Source organism: Trachinotus anak, unplaced genomic scaffold (genome assembly GCF_046630095.1).
Source record: "Trachinotus anak isolate AG129_WGS33_773 ecotype Australia unplaced genomic scaffold, CSIRO_AGI_Tana_v1 ptg000042l, whole genome shotgun sequence".
Taxonomy (NCBI): Eukaryota; Metazoa; Chordata; class Actinopteri; order Carangiformes; family Carangidae; genus Trachinotus; species Trachinotus anak.
The window spans coordinates 176,205-187,458 of record NW_027273893.1 but is presented as its reverse complement, the minus strand read 5'-3'; the positions used below and the strand labels follow the sequence as shown (position 1 = coordinate 187,458).

At 43.3% G+C, this 11,254-nt stretch overlaps 1 long non-coding RNA gene across 1 annotated transcript; it reads right to left on the bottom strand.

Annotated features, from left to right (window-relative positions):
* Positions 1 to 5,727: 5,727 nt before the first annotated feature.
* On the bottom strand, positions 5,728 to 7,702 carry LOC139615144 (uncharacterized). The gene is made up of 4 exons (XR_011687240.1): positions 7,560 to 7,702; positions 7,412 to 7,493; positions 7,265 to 7,335; positions 5,728 to 6,932 (listed from the first exon to the last, which is right to left on the bottom strand). It is a non-coding gene; the product is annotated as an uncharacterized lncRNA (long non-coding RNA).
* Between the last annotated feature and the right edge of the window lie 3,552 nt (positions 7,703 to 11,254).

Here is an 11,254-nt window from a genome sequence, read left to right as displayed (position 1 = left end):
TTTATCTATTGATCTTCATTATTAATCAATTCATTTTAAACTCTTTCCTGTAGAAATGATGATTCAGTTTTTCCAGGTATCTGATTGGTCAGTAGTTTTGCTGTTGACAGGTTTTGATCTGATCCTCTTTAGTTAACCTGCCCCAGAGCAGGTTAGGAGTTCAGCATCAGTTACCATGGTGATTTACCATGTTAAACCTGAAGTTACATCAATAACCTCAGATCCTGCTTCATAGTACAGACCTCAGTTCTCACTTTGACATTAACTGAGCAGTTTTGAAGCTCAAAGTGAACTGCTTCACATTTCCATCTTGGCAGCTCCTGACTCCACTCCTTACTCCCGGCTAATCCAAACATGGAGGTGGGGCGTGTGTGGAGCTGAGACTTAGGTGCCACGCTTGTGGCAGCCATGAAGGGGAGGAGGAAATTAGTTCTAGAGACCAGAACAGTTTTTGTCCCAGGCTGTAAACATGTTTATTTCTGCTGTAAAGTTGGACATTTGAACATGGGAGTCTATGGGGACTGACTCACTGTTGGAGCCAGACTCTAGTGGTCATTAGAGGAACTGCAGTTTTTAGCTCTTCACTGTTGATGCTTCATGTTGCACACCTGGAGGTTGATGGTTGGTGTGCACACTAAGATAAACATGATGATAGATGTGGACACTGACTCACAGTGTTTTACATCACATCATTAGTTTCTGTACCTGAAAATTTAAACATATCTTACAATATACAAAATTAATTCTTTTTATTAAATGATTTAATGAAATTAACTGGTTATCAGTTTGTATCAGCACACCTATCATACAATAAAATATTAATCATCAAAACAATGGTTTTAAGCAGCTGTACTGAAACTTTTGACTTTCCCACTATATGATAACATAGTCCAGTGTAAGTGATTTGTACAAATGGTCCCTGCAAGTCAAAAATCGGGGTTCAGCCTGATTGTGTTGTTTTCCTCAGAGCTGAATCATATGTTGAATAACTTGTTGATGTGTTGGTGAGAAGGGAAATGACCAGTGCAAAGCAAAGTAGTGTGGAATCATGTGAACTAAGGATTACAGTATTATAGTACTCACAGTGTTTTCCCAAGGTTGCCATGTCTGCACTGTACATAGAGCAAGAGTGCATTCAAGACAGGTGACAAGGGTCAGTGTGTGGGGCCGTGTGTGATAAAATAAAACCTGCGGCAGCAAAGTGCAGAGAAAGCTGCAGACAAGGTTAAACAAAGCTGTAGTGTTACAGAAAGTCGGGGTGTTTATTCTGGAGCAATGCTGACTCTGAAGGTTAATTACAACTCTAACCTTTCCCTCCTCCTCCTCCCCCTCTTATTTCTCCCTCACCTTCCTTTTCTGCTCACCTCATTTCATCTCGCTGACTTTGAAGGCAGGAGAGGAAGGACAGTCAACCCTCCTCTACACGTCCTCAACTGAATGACTTTCTTCTTTCCATATTTCTCTTCAGCTCCTGTCCTTATACCTGTTCCTCCTCCTCCTCTGCTTCGTCCAGTCCGGTTATTTGTAATCCCTCCATCCCTTTGTCATTTATTTGTTTACCTCCTTTCTTTTCTCTCCTGGCCAGACTCTCTGTCTCCCAGAGCAATAATATCTGTGTGCGTGTGTGTGTGTGTTTGTGAATGAATTACTCTTTATGACTCCATCTCAGCGCAGTTCTAAAGTGCTGCAATTACTGCTGTCTTCAATAGGAATCTCGGCCCCAGCTCCCTCCCTGCTACTGTTCTCTGGAACAGTGCTGGTAACATTGTGTGAGAATGGATGGAGACCAACTAACTTATGGAAGGTCACGTTTGAGAAAAACAGCAAAATTTTTAGAGCCTTAGAGCTGATGAAGTTGGTTGATAATGATCTCAGGTCTGGACATGAATCCATAAGACTAAAATCACCTCCTTTTGGTCGGTGGAGGGAACGTTGCTTGAAATAGAGATACAGTTACTGGGCCCATATTCACAAAGTATTTTGTCTTACCACAAAAAGTACCCCTAAGTCGTACTAAAATTATCTAACTAAAAGTTTTCTCCTAAATCCTCTTCACAAAGCTGCTGGGACCAACTTTTACTTAGGAAAAAAAAAATCCTAAGAGTGCAACTCTGTTCCTGTGGCTGACTTGGACTATGGACAAGCGTGCTTGCAAGAACCACAGGGATTGGTTGATGAAAGACCGGTCTTTGTTGGTGAAAATGCAATGCAAAACATACTGCAGTAATACTAAAAAATACACAGAAATAAATAGCAACAAATGAAATAATTACAGATTACCTGCTGTTTACAAAAGTAGTGGATTCTGTTTCGACCTGGAGAATTTAACTTTACAATAAAAACTTACATTCAGTTCACTCAATGGGAAAAATAATCTTACTGAGAGCCTATGATCCACCTGTTGTACCTGCTGTGGGTTGACACATGACACACATGATGAATATGATCCTTCAAATAGCTGCCTCAGGACACTCTCCATTAAGATCCATGAATCGTGTGTGGATCCACTCTGCAACAACATCTAGAACTGTAGAAGCATCTTATACAATGTGTGTGTTGATGGTGTGATTATTTTCCTCCTGTTTACAAATAATAATCATCCTCATCTTGTGATGGTGCAACAATTGTTACATGTGTTCCATCTGTGGCACCGATCACACCTGGTAGACCTATTGTCATGAAGCTGCTTTATTTCTGAGCTCCAGGTTGTCAGCATTTTCCTCATTGCCAAGCAGCGCAGCGTTGTGAGGTGACCGCAGCCCGTTATGATTCTTTGTGATCTGGTCTCAGTGAGTTAGGCGTCCTCTCCACTGCTTCTAAATTCTCCCAGACTTAGGTGCTACTTTTAGCTTTAAGTGTCTTTTTGAATTACTCTTAGTCAAAAAAATGAGGAGTCCTAAAGTTAGAACTGACATGCCCATTACTTTTAGGAGTTTCTCCTGAATTGGCAGGTTAGGAAAAACTTCTAACCTTAAGGCCGCGTTCAGACTGCCAGCCAAAATCCGATTTTTAGCCCATCCAGATTGGAACTGGATGGCTCTTTTGAAGTCTGACAGATGCGTCTCAGTCTGAACAGCTCCAAACACTTAGATCGGTTTTCACTGTCCATGACATCACTCTATGCAACGCCAGACCCAGTGTGTTAGGAAGCCCCGGACGATGCGCTGCAGGTGATCTCCCACAGGGATCTTGATGTACTCTTTTTGCAGAGCAGTCAGGGCGGTACACACCTCACGGACGACCACGCACACCGTTGCCTTACCGATGCCAAAAAGGTGCGCAATGGTGCGGTACCCTGACCCTGTGGCCAACCACCACAGGGCAACTGCGACGCGTTTCTCCACCACTAATGCCGGCCTGAGGTGCGTGTCCAGGCGTGTGAGCCTTGGTCATAGGCGATCAGTGAGCATATTAAACGTTGCTTGGCACATTCTGAAATTCGCAAGCCATTGGTCATCGCCTAGGACTACATTTTCCCACCAGTCATAGCTCTTCGGGTGGCACCACACTCGTCGCTGCACAGAAACTCCAGCAGTGAGTGCAGCACGAAGCATTGTTGTGTTTAATCCTACCAGCCTCCTGTGGTGTTGCAAATGTCTAGTGTGTCTGAGACGTTCTGCACCTCTACTGGACAGTGATAAGGCCAATATACTGAGGTGACCTGCCTCCATCATGTTTGTTGTTGTTGTTATTGTTGTTGTTGTCACTGTCGCAATTATATGACGTCAGACGCTCCGTTACTACAGCAACCTGTCAGATCAGTCAATAATGTGGCACAGTGTGAACAGAGCTATATCCGATTTGGACACTTGCTAAAAACAGTGTGGACAGTCAGCCCTAAAAATCGGATTTGAGTAGGAATCTGATTTGAATCAGATTCGTCTGCAGTCTGAACGCGGCCTAAGATGCTTTGTGAAGATGGGCCCAGAACTGTTTTTACAGAACACTATGATGTCACAGTGAAGTTGACCTTTGACCTTTTGGATATAAAATTTCAACACTTCATTTTATACTTACAGCGTTTGAGTTAAATTATTTCATAACTAAAGAATTCATAGTACTAGTTATCAGTTAGTATGTCCACTTTATTCTGAAACTCAAGCAAAGTGTGGCTTCTGTTGCCTAGCAACCTTGACACATAACTTCTGTTTTACAAAACCTTGAGGTTTTAAGGCTCTTGGTTTTAACAGTCATACTGTAAGCTGTTGCACTGAGCTGAAACCCAATACTGACATTTAACAGTGTGATCCTCAGGCTCTGTGTCAGCGTTGTTTGCTCTCAATACTGACTTACTTATTGTCCTGTAACTGACCTCCAGCTGCCTGCTCTCTTTACCTCCCCCAATGCTGCAACCTCTGCAGGACTAAATGTATGAAATATTCAACTTTCCTTGTTAAAACTCAGAGCAGCATCCACTCTCTTTGGCCAAATGCACAGAGCTTGTCCTCTGGCTGTTATGAAACCCGACAGCAGCATGTCGTGAGTCCTCTGTACTTTTGATAGGACAGTGAAACTTCTCAGGGTTAGGGTAATACAGATGAGTGGCAGATCTTCTGGCAACTTAAAACTGACCAGACTCTGCACAAATTAAGAATGAGTGCACAAAGCTGCCCTTTAAACTTCATGTCATGATGTCAGTTCTCATTTAACATCAAATAGTAAATTGCATTTGACGAATGTGATTTATTGTCTCAGGGTGGCATCTCATATTGCACCAGTTAGACTGATGTTTATTGAGTTAGTGAGTAATAATATGAAATGTTGAAGGGATATATGGGAAAATATAGTTTTCTGAAGCCATGGGCTGCGTCATCTGAAGAGACTGGGCCTGGTAATCAAATACTGTGCATCTCCATTAAAGTGGACAGACATCCAGCTGCATACAGATGTACTCTGTGCACACTCACGGAAATAAACTGGCCTCAGAACAAACACATTCACATGTCTTACAGCTTCAGTAATACTCATGGTTAAAGTTTACTCAGTTAAAACAAGAAGGTCAGACACAGTGTTTTCATTTTATAAACATTATAAAGATGCAACTTTTCCTATGTGTCCGTCTGTGCAGGTTGGCAGTCATACTTTGTCTGAGTGACCAACACATTCAGACAGCAAAAAGACCTGTCGATGTCATAGTGACACCAAACCAACACCATTACATAAAACTGACACCTTCCACTATAGTTAGCATTAACCTTTAACCATTAACCTGTAAACTCTAGTTCGAAAGACAGAGCTGGCAGGAGCGGCGATGCAGCAGACACACAGCCACGCACATGCAAAGCAGGCAGTGTGTTCCCAGGGTAAGACCCACATCCTCTCAATGTCCACCAATTGGTTCAGTACCTGGGTTCAAAACTACCAGCCTCAGCTGTGTTAAGTGCTAATTAGCAAATATTAGCATACTAAATGTCCACACAGTCCACTTCCTAGTCCCTCTTGGTCCCTGTCTCCAGCCTTTCCTCAATGTCCTTGTTCTCCCCTTCAGACCTGCCTCTCCATCCATTGGACTTGTTTCCTGGTCACTGTTCCACTTGCTGACCTGTCCTCATACACCAGTGCTTCCCCTCCCACTCTCACACCTGTTCCCAGTTACCTCATCATCCCAGCCTATTTAAGCTGTCACCAGTGCTCTGTTGGGTCACCTGTTCATGTTTCCTTGTGTTTCTTGTTACCTGCACTTTGACTTTTTGATCCGTGTCTCTCTCACCATCTCTTAAGCCTTTACGTTTCTTGGTTTGAATAAGAACTGTACAAGCCCTGTCTTCACATCTACAGTTCTACAGTCTCCTCTCTGCCTGTGACACAAACATGCTGAACTTTTCATCAGCATGTTAGCAGACTGATGTTAGCATTCAACTAAATTATGCATTATATGGTTATCAAATGGTATAATGGGTTGTGTTCAAAGTCATGTGAACAAATTAGTTGTTAGTTTAAATTAGTTCAAACTTGCCTTTCTGAAAAAGTGATAGTAACCATGAGTATGGAAAGTGTTACCGCAGCAACTGCTGCTGTTCCCTTTACTTCATTTCCAGGCTGCTGTCCTGAGCCTAGAGGAGCCTCTCCTCCTCTGTTACTGCTCACCAAGCAGCTGTGGGTCAGTCACAAATGTCTGAATCTGGTCTGATCAGTTCAGCTGTCTCCCTCCATGTCTGTGAACACATGATGTGCTGAAGTGATGCTCTGCCTCTTCCAGTTGATAGTTCTCTAAACAAGCAGTGGTTATTGTCAGCCTTCGGTTATCCCTTTTGTGTGTCTTTGTGGTTTCTTGCTCTTCCTGAGCAGTTAGCAGCTGACTAGCTCTGATAGTAACCTGTCCTTCCACTGAAAAATGTTGGATAGTCAGTGACACAGTAAGCTTAATTGGGGTGGAGTTGGAGTTAGTAGGTGGGGGTGGTGTCATTTATAATGTACTATAAGAACCTGTGTGTAGTACACAAACAGAACAGGCCTGGTGCATGTCTGAATGTGTGATACTTAATTTGCTTCTGTGGCGTGGCGAGAGAGGTCGGGTTTTGTTTTTGTTCGGTTGCGACAACGCCACCCGGGGGAATTTCACCCCCAGGAAATTCTAAGATAAGTGTCTTTCTTTTATTAAAGGAGTAAGGTCACACAGGTTCTCAATATACCACGGGGCAAGAGACGGTTTTCAATTAAGGAAAACGAGTTTTATTTTACAAAAGGAATCTATCAAAAACATATAGAAACAAAATTAAAGTGTCACACACCAGCCCAACACAATAATACGATAAAATTAGCACATAGGCAGGGAATGAGGATGAGGACAGGGCTGGGGTTTACCATGCGGCAAGGAGAAACCAAAAAGGGGGACGGGGTCCTGAAACAAACCACCCGTGACACTGCACACAGGAAATCGTGAAGAAAACACTGCCACCAGGGATTGGACTGCTGCCTTTGGCCCACAGCACCTGACCAATGACAAAGAGGAGCATTAATAAAAACATGCCATTCGTGCCACACAGACTGGTGTGGACAAACAAATATTTAAATAAAATAACAAAACAAAACAAAAAACAAATGCAAAGAAATACAAATAACTAAATTAATTCCTAACAAACAAAATATAACCTAAATAAACGTTGCCCTTGGCACACATTAAGGCAACCAATGAAGACAAATTTATACAAAATCGTTTAAAACAGGTGTCGCCACAGTTGTCCAAAAGACGGGAGCCAAAACAGCAGCGAAGATCCAGGGAGTGGTGGCCGATAGCGGGCCCAACGAATGACCTCCACCTCACCTTGCAATGTAACAATGAGGCCCCAGAGGAGAGAGAGAGCCCCACAGGCCGCGGCTCAATTACACGGCAGCCTACAGGTACACATGACAATAATCAGCTGGGAACTGAGTGACAGACTCGATGGACAGGCAGACAACATCGACCTACCAACGGACGAGCTACCGGACCCAGAGGGCTTCCAGCGGAGCGATCCGTCTCCCACGGCCCCAGCAGTCGGCCGTGCGACACGCTACAAAGATCACCAATATGCCCGTTACGCACACATGTAAAAAGGAGAACTGGCAGAGCGCATTACCTGTATAGAGGATATTGTGCGCCTCGATGGCGGCCACGCCAAACAAACGGGCTCTGCCACGCCAGACCACAGCCACCACAGGAGATTGGAGCAGAAAAGAGAGTCAGGTACACCCACACACCTGTATATAACAGTGTGCACGGCGCCGCCCAGTGATCAGGGTGCCCGGCGAGTTGGCACAGTGCCATGTAGTGGCCGGGAGGGAAACAACCTCCGGCTACACTTCCAAGATTTTGCATGTGAGCACTTCTGTATTGATGTGTGTGTGTGTGTGTGTGTGTGTGTGTGTGTGTGTGTGTGTGTGTGTGTGTGTGTGTGTGAAATTTTAATCAATAGCAGCACTGCCTTTTGTGAACCATGTGTGCTGTCACCATGCTCAGCAGATGTCCACCACAGGTAGATACCGAACCGGGAATAATGGATGTTGTACTTTTAAAAAGCTCTAAGCGGCAGTAACAGGGGTTTGATTGAATGCTGGCCTCAGGCCTGGTGGTTTGGATAAGCTACAAACACACCTCCCCTGTGTTGTTGTGTTAGCTCTGTGTGTCGAGCATGGCGTCAACAGTCATTAGCTGTGTAGCCCCGAGGCTGCTGCAGGATGTGGGTGATAAACATGAGAACAAACAAAACAAAACTTGTTTCGCTTTGAAAGTGGCAGGTGAGGTGAGGGAAGAGGTGGAGAACTGGACTGTGCCTGTGCCTGACGAGAACATTTTTATTTCCTTAATGTTTTATTTTATAGGTTCATAATTTCCAAGGAAGTTAGCAAGAAACAACAACATAATTTAAATCATGGCTCAGTAAAATAAAGCATGACTTGGTTTATCTCTGTCGGTCTTTATTTCTATTTTCTCAACCACCGCTCAACAGATTGACTCCAGACTTCACTAGTGTGTTGCTGAGGACTGAAGGAAGTGCAGAGTCGACTGAAGTTGTTTGGACAAGCGGTTCTTGAGAAAGCTTCAAACATTGACATGAAGGGAAAGGTGGAACTTTTACATGTCTGTTTTCATTAGTTATAGCTACAGGAGCTTGACAATGTTAGCAATGTCTGTTACCAATATTGTGGCTTAATGCCAGCTTTGCATCTCAGTAATGCTAGTGTGGGCTAATGGTTGGGACTGGATCTAGTGGGTCTAGGGTCTAGTAAATATCATATATATAACCTTTAAATGGCTGTTTGCGGGGTAAGACTTGGTTTTAGGGTTGGGGGAGGGCATTCAGTTATGATGGTTAAGGTTAGGGTAAGGGGCAGGGGAATGCATTATGTAAGTGATGGGGACCCATGAATATAGTAAAACCAGCACCTGTGTGTGTGTGTGTGTGTGTGTGTGAGAGAGAGAGAGAGAGAGAGAGAGAGAGAGAGATCTGAGTGTGTAGCAGTCAGTGCCAGTAAATGGATATTGCTCTGCAGCCAAGAACCTCTTTAATACATAATGCTGCAGAAGTAGCTCTCCTCCTCTCTCATCATCCATCATCTGTACACACACACTAAATTATACAGCACAGATGCCCTTATGATCACAAAACAGAGCCCCTGTCACAGAGACTAAAATTACTGACATGCACCCAGCACAGAGGGAAGGAAACAGGAGTCTTGAGCCTGGCTGGCTGTGCAGACTTCCATTTATATGGCTGACAAGCTGTGGTGAGAGCTGCTCTGACGAGACTGAACATCAGCACCTGCACTGAAAGTACAAAACACCCAGCCACGTCTTAACACTCACTCTCATTGTGTCACACTCTGTACACACAGCTTGGTCCATTCTCCGTTGGTTTATTTCTCAGATAAATATCTGCTGTAAGCAATGATTAGAATGGATGTTTCTTCAATAGTGTTGGGGTTCAGGTATTTAAAGCCTCTTGGTTAAAGGAATAGTTCAGTATTTTGTTTTATTGACTCACTCTGTGCTCAGCTATCTCAAAGTTTCTAAATATTCCCCCACCACAGTCACAGCACCTGACTCCTCTGTTAAATTGTTGTTTTTCTATTTCTTTGTGTGCAGATTACACAGCATGTTAATTAGTGAGCGTTAGAAGTGCTGGTAGGTGTGTTGTTGGACTTCAGATGAAGAGAGGCTAGCTGTTTCCCTTTGCCTCCAGTCTTTATGCTAAGCTAAGCTAATTGCCTCAGACAAATGCGAGAGTGGTATCAATCTTGTCACATCTCTCTCAGTGAGACTGCCTCCTAAAATGTTCAATTATTATTTAGAGTGTGGGAAAGACCATCAGTGTCACTACTGCTGCTGCTGCTGCTGCTATGTGACGTTTAACACCCACCCATCATCCCAATGCCACAACCACGAGTTACACTGCATTACATTAACAAATCATTACTTTCTGCTTTCACATTGGCACAGTGAACAGTTTCTGTTCATGACACTGACATTGTCACACTGACCGTCCTCAGAGCTCTGCTACTAATCTAAATGAACAGTTTCAATAATCTCTTGTTTCCACTCTTCAGTCCTGATGTTGTTTTTACTTCACACTCATCTGGAAAACAAGAAAGATTCAATGACCCAGTTTCTTTAAATGACTCATTAAAGTTTCATCCTCTGATAAAAATATTGGAGAGCGGAGGAAGAAAGCAGAAAAGATGAAACATTAACAATAGACAGATTGTTTGTCTGTACCTTTAACAGACCACAGAGGAAGACGGAGTGGAGGACCTCTGTCTGTTATCAGACAGACCCATAAATGAGCAATTTACCAACAAACCACCCTAAAACAGGGGGGGAGATGCTGGAAAAACTAGACTCTGCCTGATACAATGACAGTAAAGTATCTTCTCTGTGGTGTAAGATCATTGTGACAGTTGACTCTGCAGACATGAACTGTATCAGTGCTGCCAGTCTGGGTTTATCTGCAGTTTGTAGTCCTGCAGTTGAACCTGAAACAGCTCTCCAGTTGTTAAGAACTTTTCATTTCATATGAGAGTTGTTTGTCAGTGGAGATTTATTAAACATCCACTGCATCCCATCAGGATTACAGACGCAACAGAGCGGCCTGCAGACCCCTAGGGGCCCCAGAAATCCCATTCTCACTGCATGTCTTTGGGCTTCAAGCACAACTTTACAAAGGGCTATGAATATATCATGCTTTAAACAAGACAGAAAGAAAAGAAATATCAAATATTTCTGTGGATTTGTAAATGTTTTTTGTCTAAATGCTTCTACAGCTGAATGATAAATACTTTTCTCTGCTGAGAGGACCATTTGAAATGACAGAAACATACCTGATACGGTTCATGTGCTTTTAAAACCTTCAGGAGGCACCGATCACAGTGATCAAATCACGTGGCTGGTTTAAGATGTCACAGCTTAAAAACAAAGTCATGTGGAGTGTTGCCGTCAACCTCCATCGAAAGTGCTGACTTGAAACAGTCTGCTAGTTTTTATTTGATGTTGATAGACCAAGTAAAAACGGAGATAGGATAATATGAAATTCATATAAAAATCATTTATGCATGCGTAAAAGTATGCAAATGGAATGTTGTATGGTTGGATTTATATCTTGGTCATTTCTTGTCATATAGAGAAATAGAAAAAAACATCTGATTCTGCTGACTCTGCTCCACAGGCCGGATGTTATCAGGAGGTGGGGGCAGGGCAACTAAACACAGAAGCTGGTGAGAGAAAGACGAGAGAAACAGAGACAGAGAGAGCGAGTTTTTGGAAGATTTGAGGAGGAGT